Below are 17,132 nucleotides of genomic sequence, written 5' to 3'. Positions count from 1 at the left end.
GGAAGCTTGATAACAATTAAGATGAGGTTCATAGTCAGTCCATTAGCAAGGCTCCTTCTCACCACCAAGGTGACAGTGACATCCCTGTACTAAGTGAAGAGGAATATTGAACTCTAAACACTGTATTAAAATAAAGACACACAATGAGGTGATTAAAAACAAGGAAATGCCATTTTAAGGCCCCGGTTTTTTGTAGCTTGTGCATTTAAGAAACCTTAGGACAGTTGATAATTCTGCAATATTTAGCTCATTCCCAACCTATGGGTATAGCAATATTTCAGTGATGACTAAAGTTGGTTTTAGTATAGCTTATTAACTAATAATAATAAATATTTTTAAGGAAAACACATGACTGGTGCTGCTATGGCTGTATTCCTTCACTCTGCAAATAGTTCCCATGTGTAAGAGAGTGAGGAGGAAGTCTGGCACCGCAGAGTGTTCTGCTGTATGTATAATAGCTTCAGACTTCAGGACGAAACATAGAACCTTTAAGAGAATGCTGACAACTTGTAATTCGCATTGAACTTAGTGAACATTGCAGGTGCTCCATCCTTTTCATTAAGACATCTTATGTGGGTGATAAAAGCTATGTACAACAAAGCCAATGAAATGGAGAAGCAGAACTACAGTTCTAAATATTCTGATTTCATTAGTGAAAATTTAAAAATTGATCTTATTTTGATATAAAGCTTGTATTTAGCTCCCCTTGTCCTGTGTTAGTAATAAATTATATAATCTCATTTTATTAATTGGGATAATAAAAAGGAAAATTATGCTCATTTTATGTATTAATTTTGATACTGTGATGTGGTTTCCATAGGATGTAAAGTGATGGGTGTAAGCCTAACTGTGTCATTGAAGGTACATAGAAGCCCTTAATCTCGTTCATGTGCAATTTAAGTGGCAGATCATTAAATTCTTTAAAAAATAGGTCAGCAGACAGATGCGTCTGGGTATAGATTTGTTCCAGCAGTAGGACTGACAGTCCTCCATTCACCATTTATGCAGAAGTTTGAGCAATGCAGTCTTACAGAAGATAAAGGATCTCACATTATCACTTCTCAAGAAAAAAATCCTGGGAAGTAGGTAACTTGCATAGAAAGCTATGTAGAATAGCAGACGCCCTGACAGAGACAGGTTTGTAGGCTGCCAAATAGAGAAAGGGCAGATGTTTTGACAAATTGAGGAGTCTCACATCTCCTAGCATCAGTATGGGGGGCACAGCCAATCCCTTAGTCTCTCCCCCTGCTGGGTAATATATCTCACTGTCTTGAATCCTTGTAGTTCAATAGTAGGGCTGTGCAAAATTTCCCCAGCTGTTTTGTTTCAATGCTCTTTCAACTCGTTTCGAGCTTGAAATAGCGAAATCAAAATGAAACAAAAGTCTTTGAAACAGTCTTTGAAATGAGGCAGTCAAAACATTTTGAAAGTTTCTAAATATTTCAAGTTTCGAAGCTCAGCTTGCTTGCAGCTAAAGAGAAACTAAGGAGAAGGAAGAGGGGGAAGGAAGAAGGGGGAAGGACTGCTCTGATATTGACTCCATAGCTGGCCAGTGACTGTGATCCTTCCCTGAGGTCCCTTCCAATCCCAGTGCTCTGGGGAGGAACAGAAAAACAGCATAAAAAGCATTGTTTGAACTGATCTTTCTGTGTCTTCACACTTATAAGTGACGCATGTTTTGCTCTGAACAGAATGAGGTGAAGTTTCCCCAGAAACCCCTACACCTATCTCCTTGAAACTTAGCAGACTTCATGGCCTCAGAAGGGGCTACCACCCCTGCAAGATGCATCCAATCGGGCAATAAATTACAAAATTATAAGCACTTTCATGCTTCCCCACTACAGCCTATGGGTGAAATATTGAAACAGCATCAAAACAGCAAAACAGTTTTGATGAAACGAAATAAAACAGTGCTTTCAAAATGGAACAAAACTTGAAATGAAACAGTATCCTGTCAAAATGGCAAAACAGAAGTCAAAACGAAATAGTGCTGTTTCGTACAGCCCTATTCAATAGCGCAAAAGACTATATGTATGACACCTAAATAAAAGCAATAAACATATAGGAAAATTTCCATATCATAAATGTAAGATTCCTGGATGTGGAGAGAATTTACAAATATTTTCTCTTAGGCTTGTCTCATAATAGACATCACCTTTGTGCTACCATAAAATTTATTGTGGCAGTACAAAGGCACAACAACCAGGCATCTGTGCCCTTTGTCATACAACAAATGGCACAAATTTATGGTGGGGACATAAGTATAACATTGGGTATAACATTATGCCACTTTTTTGCTACAGACATCTGTTTGCTTTATGGTGGAAGAGTGGGGGCAGCCTGGAGCTGCCCATGCTCTCCAGCCACCCCAGGCAGGTACTCGCAGGGCTTTAGGGGCCCAATCCTGCACAATCTGGGAATTACCATTACTGGGGCATGAAGGATCAGGTCCCTAAAGCCTCAGGAGGACCTATCTGGGTTCTAGACTCATAGAATCATAGAAAATTAGGGTTGGAAGGAACCTCAGGAGGTTGTCTAGTTCAACCCCCTGCTCAAAGCAGGATCACCCCCTACTATATCATCTCAGCCAAGGTTTTTTTGTCTCGTTGGGTCTTAAAAACCTCCAAAGATGGAAATTCCACAACATATCTGGGTAACCCGTTCCAGTGCTTTACTCAGTCTTCTCTTCTTCAGACTAAATAAGCCCAGTTCCCTCAGCCTCTCTTCAGAAGTCATGTGCCCCAGTCCCCTACCCATTTCTGTTACCCTCCACTGGACTCTCTCCACTTTGTCCATATCCTTTCTGTAGTGGGAAGCCCAAAACTGGACACCAGATGTGGCCTCACCAGTGCTCAATCAATGGGAATAACCACTTCCCTTGATCTGCTGGCAATGCAGCAATGCTCCTACTAATGGAGCTCAGTATGTCATTAGCCTTCTTCACACCAAGGGCACACTGCTGGCTTATATTCATCTTATTGTCCACTGTAACCCCCAGGTCCTTTCTGCAGAGCTGCTGTTTAGCAAGTTGGCCCCCAGCCTGTATTGCTGCATAGGATTTTTCTGTGCTAAGTGCAGGATTTTGCACTTGTCCTTATTGAATCTCATAAGATTTATTTTGGTCCAGTCCTCCAATTTGTCAAGGTCACACTGAATCCTAGACCTACCCTCCAGTGTATCTATTACTCCTCCCAGCTTGGTGTCATCTGCAAACTTGCTGAGGGTGCACTCTATCCTATCATCCAAATTGTTTGTTAAGATATCAAACAAAACTGGCCCCAGAACCAATCCCTGGAGCACTCCATTTGATATCAACTGCCAATTAGACACTGAGCCATTGATTACTGCCCTTTGAGCCTGATGATTCATAGACATATAATTATCCTTTAAAGAATTCAATATCCTGTATACCTCAATGGCTGCTTTTTTTTCAACTGAACAATTGTTACACTTTCACACCAAAAAAAAAAAAACGCAAACAAAAAACACACCCCAGAACCATTCCCTAAATTCTTATTGATAATTACTCAAGATTACCTGAGTACAATCATCAAAGGAAGCACAGAATGCTACTTACTATGAACATGCATACAGTAAAATATTGGTATTTCTGTGATATCTTATGTCAAAATAATTAGTTCTAGTTTCATTTGTAAGATCAAAATAAATATATTTAATAACTGCACACAATAAATGTTAAAAGAACACAAGCCAAAAAGTCAAGAGCTCAAAACCCAAGCAATGCAAGAAATGCAGTTATTATGAAATATTATTTATTTCATCTCCTCAGGCATTAAATGCACTAAAAGACAGTTTTTAAGTATATGATCACCCATAATCTTTTCCACAGGACCCCTACCTCAGTGCACAAAATGGCCAGTGTTCACTTAATAAGTAGCTCAGTTATTTGATTAATCCTTATTGTTCAATACGTTGCCATCTACTTTATCAACAGCATAGGCCTGCTTCAAAAACTAAATTATTAATATCCTCATAGTTTTTTTCCATGATGCATATTAAATGGTTCTTGCCTGTGCCTGAGCTCAGTTCAGTGTTGCCCCAAGATGGGAGAAAAGAGGAATAAAAAAAAAGGGGGTAATAACACTTTTGTCTTTCTTGACTAGGCTACTGCTTCAGTCTTTCAGCTTGTGCTATATATATCTACTTTGATTACTCTATAAAGTAAAAAAGTATCCTGCCTTCAGTCCCTCAGAACAGGTTAAATTGCACTGAGGTCCCAAGGGGAATGAGCATGTTATATTCCTTTGCTTGTCCACCATATTCTGTGGGCATTAGACGGGATAGTGGTCATGGTTATTTGGACTTCATGTATCCTGGGAGAATGCCTTGGTTTTAGAAGAATGAATACCCTTGTATGAATATATGTGAAGAAAAGAGTCACTACATGGAAGATGTTTGACTTTTCTTTTTAAACTAAAGAGTCACTGTAGGACAGGTCACTGAGTTGCCTTGTATTTATAAAGAAGGTGTTGGAAAGCAGACCCAGATTCTTCATGGCGGCAGCAGTTCACAGAACACTCTACAGCAGCAGTTCTCAATGTTTTGTCCCCATGGACCAGATAAATGGTTGCAGGGCTGGTAGTCAGATCAGCCTCATGTGCCAGGATCAGGCCCTTCATGTTGCCATGATCAGCCTTGTGCACACAATCTCACGCAGAGGGCTATGCTATACAGCCTGAGTTCCCCCAGATCTAGAAATTTGACAGCAGGGGAGTAGCAATTAGCTGCCACTACTCCCTCACTGCCAAATATTTGGACCCATATGAAGCCCCACAGACCCAATAACATGGTGCAATGGGCTGGTGGTTGAGCACCTCTGCTGTACAGCATTATTTCTTTGTACTACAATATACCCTAAATAACAGCTGAACTCCAGTAAAAGTTTCACTGCTACATTCTTCTTTCTTTCATTCAATTTGACAAAGGTCAACTAAGCCCACATACTGAGAAAAATATCTCGTGGAAAACCCTATCAAACACCTTTGGATATATCAAGTCTCCATAATAGCCATCAGTTTGAAGCAATGAAATAGAAGCTGTGTTCATAGGGTAGATATTGAGACTTTTCCTTACCAGTTCCTACAAGATTTATAGTGGAATTTCCAGATGCTGTTTTGGAAACTTATTCCTCCCCACATCCAACAACTCAGAGATGTCCCTCTTCTTCATTCATGACTCTCAGTCAGATAGATATGTTTGAATGTATGGCATAGTGAAGAATGGATTTATAAAGATCTATGTTTGATGTTCTAAATTTCACAATCTAAACAATAATAATCAGGGATCCAGGTTTTCCATTTCCCATGGAAAAAGGAGGAAAAATGTGGATTTTTCCTTTTAACTGAGAAAACCATGTTTTTTTCATTTCAATGGGGAAACACACGGATTTTCCACTTTTGCAAAGAGATGAGGGGAATGGGAGAAGAGTGGCCAGGCAGGGGGTGCCATGGGCATGCGTGCATGTACATATGCACATGGCCACCAGGCAGCCTGGAGAGCAGCTCCTGTAGGTAAGTCTGGAGGAGAGTGATAGGGATTGAGGCCCCCCATAGGGAGGGACAGAGAAGTTAGTTGGGTATGGCCGGGGCTGCTGCCCAGCCTGGGCTATGCATGGGGCTTGGGACCTGGGCCCATGTGCAGCCACAGGGCCCCAGCAGGGAGTGGGATGGAGCTTATTTGGAGGGTGCAGGGTGCTGGCTTCCTGCCACTACACACTCTCCCAGGGTGTTGGGGGGCCATGTGACCCCCAGAGCTGTGCATGGGGTGGGGGCAGATGTGGGCTGCCCACTGCAGGCTCAGGTTCCCTGCCTAGATGCCCTTTTCCTGGGGCCTCCAGGGCCCAGTGGGCGGGACCAGGCAGGGAAGCTGCTTGCCCTGTGCCACCATGGTGAGATGCCCCCTGCCCGCCCAGCAGCAGTGAGGGGCACAGCCCTGTGCCACTACCCCTGCTGCTGTCAGGTGGCCAGAGGGCACCTCATCATGGCAGATCAGGGCTTGCAGCAGCAAGGAGCTTCCCCACTCAGCCCTGCTCTGCCCTGCCACGCTGGGTCCCACCCGTGGGCTGCAGAGGCCCAGGGGGAGGGCAGCAGGGTGGGGAACCTAAGCCTGCAGATGGCAGGCTGCACTGCGCCCCCCTCCCTACACCCCCAGCTCTGCTCTGGCCATGCTGCCTGTGGGGAAGGGGGAGCCAGGCTCAACCACAGCAGCTGCTGGCCTCCCATGGGTGACAGCCAGGGCTTGGGCACTGCTGTGAGGGGCAAGGGGCTATGGACCCAGGTACCTGGCAGCTGGGGGCCCCCTTGGGCAGGGCTCAGGGGGTGCAGGAACTATGGCTGGGAAGTGAGGGGTAGCAACAGGGCTTGGGGGCCCTGGGTGCAGAGTGAGGGGTGCCAGCAGAGCCAGTGGGCTGTGTGGAGTAAGGGCACCAGCAGGCAGGGCTGGATGCATGCATGGGTGAACTGGATGGCTGCCTGGGACCCAGATAGAAAGGGGGCCCAGCCAAAAATTGTAATTTTTAAATTATTATTATCATCTTTATCTCTGGCAAAGCAGGGCCTGATACTAAGAGTTCACCTGGGGCCACCAGGAGTCTAGGTACAGTGCTGCCAGCAGGGCTGGCGGCTGTGGCTTGGGAGTAAGAGGTCTGGACCTACATCCTAGTGAGCAAAGAGGGCAGGGGGAGCTCTGATTTTCCATGATAAAAAACACCAAATCAAATACCAAATGTATAGGTAATTAGAATTTATTTCATTATAGGGATTGAGGCACTGGTAGGCTTCCAACCTGCTTTTAAATTGTAACTATATCAATAAAACATTGTATTTAACTGATACCTATATATATATTGACATTTAATTTTAATCATGGATTTTGGGGATTTTAATCAGAGAATTTGTGGTTTTTAAACAGAGAAAACCAGGATCCCTGATAATAATGCAGTAGTGAATAGAGAGGACAAACTATCCTCTATTTTTCTGTCTCTGTTTTCTGTACTCTAATGTAGATAAGGATGACACTGAAGAGGTCAGAAACAATTATGTGTCATTGACCTATATGCTAAAATAATAGGTCTACAAACACCAGTTATACATGTCAGTGTCTAGTACAGTATTTGTCGTCCTTTTGAAATTCATGCCACCACTCCAAAGCTTTTTTGAGTTTGGCAACACCCCCAGTAAAAAATCACTATTGTACTGTCTCTGCTTAGTTCAGTCGTTCTCAACCATATTTCTGCCTATATTAGGGTTATTTGATAAACCTAATGCAGGCATAAGCAGAGACATAACTAATGTGTCCTGGGCATTCTCCCCTGATTAGTAGGAGTGGATGTGGGGTTCATCAAGCACCAGACAGCAGGGGGAAGTAGGGTGGTCTTACCTGCCCTACATGCCTGTTACCTGTCAGCTCTGTGTTCCTGAGCAAACCCTGGCACCCAGCTTGCTGGACTTACAGAGGACTTTTTCTCCCCTGCTCCCACCCCTCCTCACACACCTCACCCAACCAGAACTAAGCAAAAGAAAAGTTTAATAAGCATCTTGGGCCATACATTCCCCAGTCCCAGTATGGGAGGCCTATTTAAATGTGATTGAATAAAACTTGGTTGCTGGGTTAGGGAATGCTGAGGCAAGAGACCAAGTCAGAGTGGATATGGGTGACATTTGAACAGTGGTTAAGGGTTCGTCACAATGTCTGGCCTGTTGGCGCACTGACCACAAATGCTGTTGTACTTTACCTGGGATGACTGATGGAAGTCCTCCCCACAAAGTTTATGAACACTCTAAGTAATCCCCTTAAGTCTGTTCCATGTGCCTCTTGGATTACCTGTTTTAGAAAACAGACCGAATCAAGGCAGCAGTAAAAGACTATAGTAAGATCTGAAAGTCATGCTAAGCTGAGGTTTTCACAACAGGTAAAATACAAAACACTGAAGCTGACTTCACTGTGCAAGAAAATGAAAGTTCATAGGCCACCTGAGAAGAAATAACGTGGTAGCCATTCCAGTTTATTTTTTATATTCCTAATAATTTCAAGCCAGCTCCTAGGTGTCTGGTTACTCCTTAAAACTTTATGTTTTTCCTTGATGTTAATCAGTTTCTTGAGACATTCCAAACCAGAGAACCCCCTTGTCACTGAAAAGGGTAATTCATGTAAATTAAAACTGTTTAAATACCAGGATTTTCCCTGTCAATTATGGCTTGGTACTTTGTTGATTTACCCAATTAAAAGACTGCTTTGAAGACGCTGGACTAAGGGTATAAGAAAGTAGAAAGCAGAAAACAGTGTGCTTCAAGAGGGAGAAATCTCTCTGATACCATCCATGGGATAAACAGATCATCTCTTTTCATCGCCTATTTAACCTTCAATGATTGTGCTAGGAACTCTGCCTGTCAATAAAACACGGAGTCCTTGAAATGGTAAGATCCCAGCTCTCTCTCTCTCTCCCTTGGTATAGCTTTCTGTACTCGAATTTTATTAGTTAAGCTTGAGCTAGGTTTCCCCAAATACTCGAACAGGGTAATATTGTAATGTTTTTGGTTGTTTTTCCTTGCATGACTATTATTACTAGTGCCATTCTAAATTTCATATACTTAGCAATAAATAACTTTTATAGTCAAACTGGTGATAACTGGGTGTATTGTTCCTTCTCTATTTCCCCTTCCCCACTTGCTCTGCAGCAACACTTCTTTCACCTAAGCCAAAGATCCCTGTAAAGCCCAAAAATACTGTGGGGTCTGCTCATCAAGAGGCTGTCACTACTAGGGTAGTTACGGCAAAAGATTGGGACGTGCTGAGTTTAGGACATAAGGGGATCAGCCTATATAGGCTGATTGACCCAGTTTGGCTCAGATGCGCCCTACTGAACTGAATGCTGGCCCATGAAGGTGTCAGCTGGACACCCAACCTGATTTAGAGGTTTTTTGTTCACCTGCATGCTTGTGTCTGACTGCATATTATTGTGACCTTAATGAACTGATTCCTGGCATATGAGGGTGTCAACCTATACATGCTGATCAACATGGCCAGGTCAGGCATGTCACATTAAGGGTGTGTGTGTGTGTGTTTGACTGAGTTGGTGACTGGAGGAACCCAGCCCATTGAAACTGAGTCCTGCAAGATACCTCCATTGGGGGTGGGGACTTGCAGAAAGGAGAGATACATATAGAAACACAAGTAACACAAGCAGCATAGTGATAGAATTACGGAGACCCTAGAAATGTGCCCCTAATAAATGAGCACACCCCAAAGCAACAGGCAAATCTGATAACATGTCCCTGCACACAGCTGCTCCAGCCAAGTGGCACACAGGGCAGTTTCAACCCAGCCTATCCTCTTCGCCCAGGCAGCATGCAGGGCTATAGCTGGAGCACACACTTTTGCTGCAGCCCTTCCCATTCAAATCCTGCATGTTCCTCCTGAAAACAGACAGGCACAGGATAGTTCCCCCGCTCAGTGCACCTCTGTTTTCAGAAAAAGCATATGGGGTTGGATCAGAAACAGCTGCAGCAAGAGCATGTACTCCAGACACAGCTGCTTCCTGATCTGCCTCTATAGCACCCTGATTGAGAATCTTGGGTCTAATAGTGATACAGAAGGACAGGAAATTCTTTCAGTATTAATTCCTGAAAATATATAGGAGAAAAGCTTTGCTGTGCAAAGAATCTGTAGCTATTGCAGATTACTGCAGTGATCACCAGGTTCAATGAACACAGGCACCCATGAAGTATTAAAAGAACTAAACAATTATCTTAATTGTGGAATAGTAGGCAATCTCTGCAGACCCTTTGTGTAATGAGGCCAGACTACAGCCCTGGGTCCAATCAGAGGATCATGGCAATTCATTCCCTGAAGCTGCAGGGAAATGTGTCACCTTCAGCAAACCTGGGTCAGTGCCCAAGCCCAGCTGGTCCTAGCTAGGCAGTCAGGGCAGCCAGTCCCCTGAGGCCACAGGCAACAGGCCCACTCGCTCCATCCCTTAAAAGCTAGGCCCAGCCCACAGTGTCTTCTCTGAGCAAAGACTTTGGTACTTACTCCTGACCTTCCTCCACCTTCTTGCTTACTTCTTGCATCTCTGGCCCTGACTTTTGGCTTGCCTCGACTTGACTAGGTCCTGATTCTGGTTCTGAGTCTTAGCTCATGCTGACCTTGGCATTGGCTTCTGGTTCACCTTAACTCTGGCTTTGGAATCCTGTCTCCTTGAAAATCCAGTGCTGGACTTCACTTGCATATCAAGTAATCTTACCTACTGCCCATGCCCTGCTTCCTAACAATTTGTGTCTCTCTGTCCAACCAGCAGCTACTACCACCTAACTGAGGGACAGTCTCCCAATTCCCGGATTAGGGACTGTGTCTAATTTATAGCATTTATCACTACATTTTCCCTCTTAACAATAATGACAAAAAAATCAATTAATCCCAAAATCCATTAATGTCCAATTACAGAGGAGAGGTTTTGAGCATATTACTCTGGAGTGAGTCTTTACCACTTGCTTTTTTTACTCCCTCTTGTCTGCAGCTCACTTTTAAAAGTGAGTCTTTCAGGAGGTTTCACTTTCTTCTGTGATTGATGAAGCGTCAGATCCAGTTTCCGATTTGTTTTTGGTAGGAAAATTTTCCTCCAAGTCTTGATAGACTTGAGTTCTTATACTGCTGTCCAACTGACTTGCACTTTTGGCACCTGGGGGCCTTGTTACATGATGCTCTTTGAGCTGCTCAAATGTTGATCAGTGTTACTGCTAGCTTGCATTTGGAGCAGTCTCACCTTATGGCTAAAAACCTTCTCTGACTATCCCCCAGCTGCATAGCTGTCACTTGCTACTAGAGAGCTGGTGAGCAGGGGTCAGACTAGGATCTAGTTCTGAATTGCCAGTACAGGGCTGATGAGCCAGGACAAGCTTCTAGCTCTGCTCTAGGTATGTGTGTGTATGAGATGGGTTGGTGGGGTGGGAGGTAGGAACATGAAGCTGGGAAGCAGAGTTAATGGGATGGGGGTAGGTAATGAAATGGGAGGTGGAAAGGAAATGGGGGTGGGGAAAGAGTGGTGAAATAAAAGATATCAACTATTGATGGCTATAATTAAAATTAAAAAAAAAAGAAAGTAAAAAGAAATAAAGAGGAATTAAATTAAAGGTCTCAGTAAAGTTAAGTAAGTGTGAGTGGTAAGGGAAGGTGCTTTTGTAAGAGCTACTGCCTCTGCTTTGGGAAGGAAGTCCCAGCTCACGGGCACCCTATCTGTCCCCCTTCCTTGTTCCCTCCCCACCCTCCCTAGACCCCAATCCTGAATCTGTCTGTGCCCTGTGACCTGGCTAGCTGGCATGTGTTCTTCAGGCTGCTTGCACAGGGTTGCACCCCTGGGTGTGGGAAGGTCATACTCCTGGGGGCGGGGGGGGGGAGGGGGTTGGATTGGTGTCAGAAATGCCCCTGTGCAGTATAGTTCAGCAGATGGAAAGTTTGTCTACACAGAACAGGAGGGTGGGGAGAGAATACTGCACCCTGAGATACTGCAGGACTGCATCTTGGGCAGCTTATCTGTGGGAAATGGCCGCAAGCTAATGCAACACGAGCTGGGTAACATGGTTCAGAGATAAAATTGCCTTGGAGTGGTATAATTTTAAGCAGCCTAAAGAGTACTTACAACTAGTTTCAAGTGTTAATGTGTGGACAATCCAGAGGCTAAGAGCTCCAGGAACCACCTAAAATAAAAGATACTGAGGCTGATTTATAGGGGTACACCAATAGAAACTTTTGGGGGAAATACCAGTGGTCAATTTTTAACGCACCATATTGTCTGATATCGATCCAATTGCTGATATGTAGCCAAGCAGCCTGGAGAGCAGTGTCTGGCTGGTAAGCCTGTTGTGGTGAAAAGGGCAAGGGGGTAAAGAAGGGATGGGGGGGAAGATTGAGGCCCCAGTGGTGAGAAAGGGAGTGGGGATGGGGCCGGAGCAGGGGCAGGTCTTGAACAGTCAGGGTGGAGTATGGGATGCAGCCATAAGCAGCTCATCTGTGGAGAAGTGGCAGCTCCCGCCACTGCATGCATCCCAGGAGGGCATGGGGGGCATGAGGGAGGGCATGGGGGCTCAGTGCTAGCTCTAGCCCACTGTGGCAGCTTGTCCTCGTTCCACACGCAGATCCAGGGGGACATGCCCCCATGCCCTCTCAGGGTGTGTGCAGTGGGGGGGCACCTCCACTATGCACACCCTGAACAAGTCACTCACATCTCTGCCCCATGCCCTGCCCAGGCCCAGCTGTGCAGCACCTGCCCCTGCCCTAGCCCCACTCCCTCCTTCATTGTGGGGGGCCTCAATCTGCCCCCACCCCCTATGCCCCTTCCCTCACAACAGACTTACAAGCCAGACATGGCTGCTCTCCATGCTGCTCGGCTGCGCTCCAGAACCACCTACATGCTGCATTGCTGCTGTGCACATGCATGGGGCATTTATCGATGACATTATCAGCCACATCAGCCAAAAAAAGTCAATTGCTGATACTATAATTTTTTCTATCAGTGGTGATCCAATATGGGACTGATGTATTGGTACACCTCTATGGATTTCCTCTTTCTGTATAATTGTATTTGCATTTGTGTCCATAGGTAATTTTTCCCTACAAGGAATTTTTTCCTATGGTTGCTTCTTATTTGCTGGAACAATTAGTTTCTTCCTAAGAAGACTGTCTAGTTTTATCTAGCAATTCATCTACCTTTCACTAGCATATTGACTCCTGAATAGCCAGGTATTTTAATATTTGTCACTTTTAGTCCCAATTTTAATTTTCTATATTCATGTACCATTATGATATAAACCTGAGCTTCAGCGTCCAGTTTAAATGAAACCATTGCTCCTTGAACTTCCACTGGCAAAATCCAGTCCTTCTTATTGATTTTGTTTGATTCCAGCATATCTATATAAAATTATTCTGGTATGCTTTCAACTGTATGCATCTGAAGATTTTGTTTGAGATCTGCTGCACCTGGCAAATAGCTAAAAAAGAGATTTCCAAAGGCAGAACAACATCTGGGGCCATGTTGCTTTCCACACTTATTGCACACCAGCCGTTTTGCTCCCTCTCTTAGCATTTTCATTGCCAATGGAAAAATCCACCCTATGAGATGGCTTTTTCTGGCCATATTCTTTCATACCTACTTCCTGGATGACACTTTTTGGTGCGTTCAGCTCTGCAGCCTGAGCTTTCACTGTTTTTGCTGCCCTGCTTTCACTGTTTTTGCTGCCTACTCCATCCTAACAGTACTGCATGTGTAGCTAATCAGTCAACTCCACAGTAAACATCTCATGTAGACACACCCAGGCAGGTGGAATGGGGACCAGGATCTGGCATTTTCTGATGAGTCATTCTAAACATCTGCCCTTGTCTTTCATCCTATCTTTTAAAAGAAGAAAAAATATGTTTCTTCAAATGCTCCCATTTAATTGTGCATCCCAGCAAGTTGTCCTCATTAATTTTTAAATAAAGTAACAGTTACAAATCCTAATTTAGACAAAAATATCAGTGACAAAATTACATTTGTGAGAGAGTACCACACAACATTTCTTCCATATAATTCTTTTTCTTTTAATCCTGACCTGTGTGTGTGGGGAGAGAGAGAGAGAGGTCATTCTTGATGAACAACTTCAAACTAGGATTTTTTTTTACTTTAAATAATGAAAAAAATGCCATTTTATTTTACAGCTTGCATCAAGATGCAGAGAGATGAAGAACAGTGACAACATAACTGTTCACCCATAACCTTGGGACAGCAGGTAAACTGACAGTGTCATTACTAAGAGGTAATATTAAGTTAAAGCATATAGCTAAATGTATATCCATCCCTCAGCTTTCAAGGTAGTGTTTAAAATAAAAACCCTTCAGCAAGACAGAAAAACTGCTATAGTTATATCACAGCACACTGAGTTGCAAACCTTTTAATGAAAGATATAATTCTTCTCCTGTCTGCATCACACTATATTCTCATGCAAAACACTTTAATGTATGATGTAAATTATATCAGACTTTCTTAGTATGTATTACATTTCTTAATCATAGATATTGGGTGTAAGAAGAGAGAGAAATATGTGACACTGTAAAACAGATTGCTTGGGCTTTGTATAATACTGTATTTGAAAATTGTGTGTCTGTGTATGTATGAGTGTGTGTTGGAGTTTTTTAAATGGACAAAATTTGCTTCTAAATTCATATGTCATCAAAAATAAAGCAAAAACAACTTGTCTAAAATGCAGAGAAGTCTAAGCTTTTCATCCCAAACCACCAATCTCCAGGCAGAGGATTTGGATTTAGCACCTGAATGGTCTGTTTATTCTGAACTGCAGAACCTAACACATTGACATATTTGGAGGAGAATGAAGCAGAGTTTATATAAACATGTTTTCAGCCACATTTACTTTTTCATTCAACAGCACTTTTTGGGGAAGCAGCAAATATTTTTTTAAGCAGCAATGTAATCCAGGTACGAGTTTAGCAGACGGCTTTGTTCATGGTAAAACAGATTAATAATTGAATAATTATTAGGATGTCAGTGATTTTTTTTTTTAATCTGAAAGTGCTAAGCTCTGAAGTAAATGTTAGAAACTATTGTGGAGACTCTCAGGGATGATGATGTGGCATGCCATCTGATTTACTGACACACGTTGGCCTGGTATCTGAAAGTTTACACAAGTTTCATTCCACACAATGAAGTGCTAAAATATGATACAATACTTGTATTCTGAATTACAGACAATATTATTTTGAATTGCAGACAATTTTGAACAACTCTTTCAGATACTGAGCAATTTAGTCAAAGGACCCGAGTCTCCACTGCCTTGACCTGGGTTGCTCATTTATGCTTATACAGAGTGAGTCTAAAATGTTATCAAATCAGAATGGCAGTTTTATTCCCCCTTGGCCCTCACTCTGCAGAGATATAAATGAGTATGGAAGGTGCAAGGCAGAGGGCAGCAGGACATTTGAAGCTTGTGGGGAATTAGCCGGGGCACTGGGGAATATGATGTGCACATAAATGTAGCACTTAATAGGAAGGCCCTGGTCCTGCATTTAAAAATGCATTTATTGCAATGGCCATATTTTTACCTCTAAAGATACAGTCAGTATATAGTTAGTATATTTATGAGCTATCAGTATGCTAAAGAATTTGATTAATGTTGTATTTCCTGCTTTGACAAGACAACAATTAATAAATGGAAGACAAAAATAAATAAATACCAAAATGAGCCAGGTTCTTAGGGGTAAGGGGCACCTGCCATTCCCCAATCTTACAACTTTTAGGATTTAGCACAATATAATTCGCAACACTGAATTTTCTTCATATCATAACAACTGAAACAGTTGTATAGAAATCATCACCAACAATGTTCCCTGACCAGCTCCCTTCAATAGACTGAACCTTAGCAATAGATCAGTCTGTGTTACCACTTGCACAGTATTATTAATCTCTACAAGTATAGCCTGAAAACATACTTAAGTTAATTGCTAAGCAATGTATATATGTAGGTATATACAACCCAGTTTTGAGCTTTAAAATAATTAATGTTTTATAATAAAATATAGACCAAAGTAATAAGGTCAAAAAGACAACATTAAAGGTAGTAGGACTTTTTTTTAACAGATCACAAAAGGATGTAACAGGGGCAACTTGTATATCTTCTGGCCCTTTTATTCATAAAATGGATCAATCATTGGCTGGTGCTTGTAGCTGTTATTCATGACATGTCTGGTGGTGTTATGACCTTTTCTCTTTTATTGTTTTATTTGATGTTTGTGGTATTTTATGTAATTGATTTATGTCTGGTGATATGTTTGGAAGCTCTCTAGTAATATACAGCAGTGCTGGTATGTCTATAAGTAATAATACACATTGCTGTTTTGGATTCTTCTTGGCCAGGTCACCACTGTAAATAAAAACTTGCTCTCCATAGACTTTTATGCGGTTAAAGATTTTGACTGCTTGAGTGACTGATTGATTGACTAGGAAAAGTTTGCTAAGAGGCTACAGAGTGAACATAGAAAAGTCTTATTTATATCACTAATCCAGAAAAACCCTGTTTTTTCCAACATTTTAAAATCAAGTGAGGGTCCAAATCATAGAGCTTCTATTTAATTGTCCTTGTGTCTCAATTTCTGTACTGCCATGCTGCATATTATCTTACTTTTCACTTGCATCTAATAAATTTCATGGCATTTGACTTCTTATGTAAATTTCATTGTTTCTGATATATTTTCTCCTGCACCGTACTGAACTATCTCCAGTACTGTGGATTTGCCAGAAAATATATTGGAATAGTATGCTGATTAACTTTTCTTCTTTCTTCCTTATAAAAAAATCATAGGAGTATTACATAGAGTTGGAGTAAACAACTAAGCTCTACCAGTGTTTTCTTAATAGTGAGAGACAGCACAAACTGTTTGAATGAAGTCTGTGATCCATGTTTCTTGATTAAACAATAATAAAAATACCATTAAATAAATTCATAATGTTTGCGACCATATAGAAGTGATTTTCTACTGTTTATACCCTAGAACATACTTCAGACTTCTTGTGCACAGCTGCCAGAGAATCTAATTGTTGTTCAGCACTGTTCATACAAAACAAAGATTCAGCCCTTTAGGAATTCTCTCCTTATTCACATTTGTATGTAGAAAAACATATACAGACACAACTCCAAGTATGATCATATATAGAGCACCACATGATGAAGATAAAGAAATCAGTCACACTGACAAACAAGACAGGCCTCTTGTAAGGTGAATGAAAACATTTTAGCTGTGCATTTGTCTTAAGCCTTCACTTCTTTTTTCTTTTATAAGCCTGGTTAACAGACATTTTAAGGTTCTAGACCATGATAAAAGCTGACATGCTTCTAGTGAAGTAGTCAAAATCCTAGGTTTACAGCTCTTCCAAAAGAGGCACTTTCAACAGCACATTATGTACCGCATAGCACCATGCTTGGCGACTGGCTCTGAACTGCTACATAGAGAAATTGCCACCTCCTTCACCACCCTGGTTTTCCTTGGAGGTCTCCTGTTCAAGTACTGACCAGCATGACCCTGCTTTACTTAAGAGACGTGATGAGATCACAACCTGAGGTGTTACAGGAGGG

The 17,132-nt window shown here is 42.3% G+C and overlaps 1 long non-coding RNA gene across 2 annotated transcripts in view; it reads left to right on the top strand.

The window, feature by feature from the left end:
- LOC109323153 overlaps positions 1-14,375 on the top strand; it is a 94,245-nt gene extending 79,870 nt beyond the window's left edge. For both annotated transcript variants that reach the window (XR_002104558.1, XR_002104559.1), the window contains exon 3: positions 13,708-14,375. This is a non-coding gene — a long non-coding RNA (uncharacterized LOC109323153). The remainder of the gene's footprint in view (positions 1-13,707) is intronic.
- The last annotated feature ends 2,757 nt before the right edge of the window (positions 14,376-17,132 follow it).

The sequence above is a fragment of the Crocodylus porosus genome, unplaced genomic scaffold, assembly GCF_001723895.1.
Source record: "Crocodylus porosus isolate Cpor-Errol unplaced genomic scaffold, CroPor_comp1, whole genome shotgun sequence".
In the NCBI taxonomy this organism is placed as follows: domain Eukaryota; kingdom Metazoa; phylum Chordata; order Crocodylia; family Crocodylidae; genus Crocodylus; species Crocodylus porosus.
The sequence above is the reverse complement of the archived record's forward strand: the minus strand, read 5'-3'. Positions and strand labels throughout refer to the sequence as shown.